The sequence below is a fragment of the Sinocyclocheilus rhinocerous genome, unplaced genomic scaffold (assembly GCF_001515625.1).
Source record: "Sinocyclocheilus rhinocerous isolate Xijiao unplaced genomic scaffold, SAMN03320098_v1.1 scaffold40782, whole genome shotgun sequence".
Classification (NCBI taxonomy): domain Eukaryota; kingdom Metazoa; phylum Chordata; class Actinopteri; order Cypriniformes; family Cyprinidae; genus Sinocyclocheilus; species Sinocyclocheilus rhinocerous.
In genome coordinates, this window is record NW_015654436.1 from 1 (window position 1) to 262 (window position 262).

The 262-nt window shown below is 48.5% G+C and overlaps 1 non-coding gene across 1 annotated transcript; it reads right to left on the minus strand.

The window, feature by feature from the left end:
* Positions 1–85: 85 nt before the first annotated feature.
* Positions 86–167, minus strand: trnas-uga (transfer RNA serine (anticodon UGA)). Its single transcript has one exon. It is a non-coding gene; the product is annotated as a tRNA-Ser (tRNA).
* Positions 168–262: the final 95 nt, after the last annotated feature.

The window sequence follows — 262 nt, forward strand, 5'->3', positions numbered from 1 at the left end:
ATGAAAACCACAAGCAATTTTGGCAGAGAGAAAAAAGTACAAAGGTACAATTATCTGCACAGAGAGCAGTACAACAAACTCCAACCGTAGTCGGCAGGGTTCAAACCTGCGCGGGGAGACCCCAATGAATTTCAAGTCCATCGCCTTAACCTCTCGGCCACGACTACGCCTGGCTGCAGTCTGCCTGCTCTCTTGTCTGGTGGTGATCAGCACAGGCCAAGCTTCAAACACAAAATCCAGCTGAAGGATGAGGTGTAAAAAA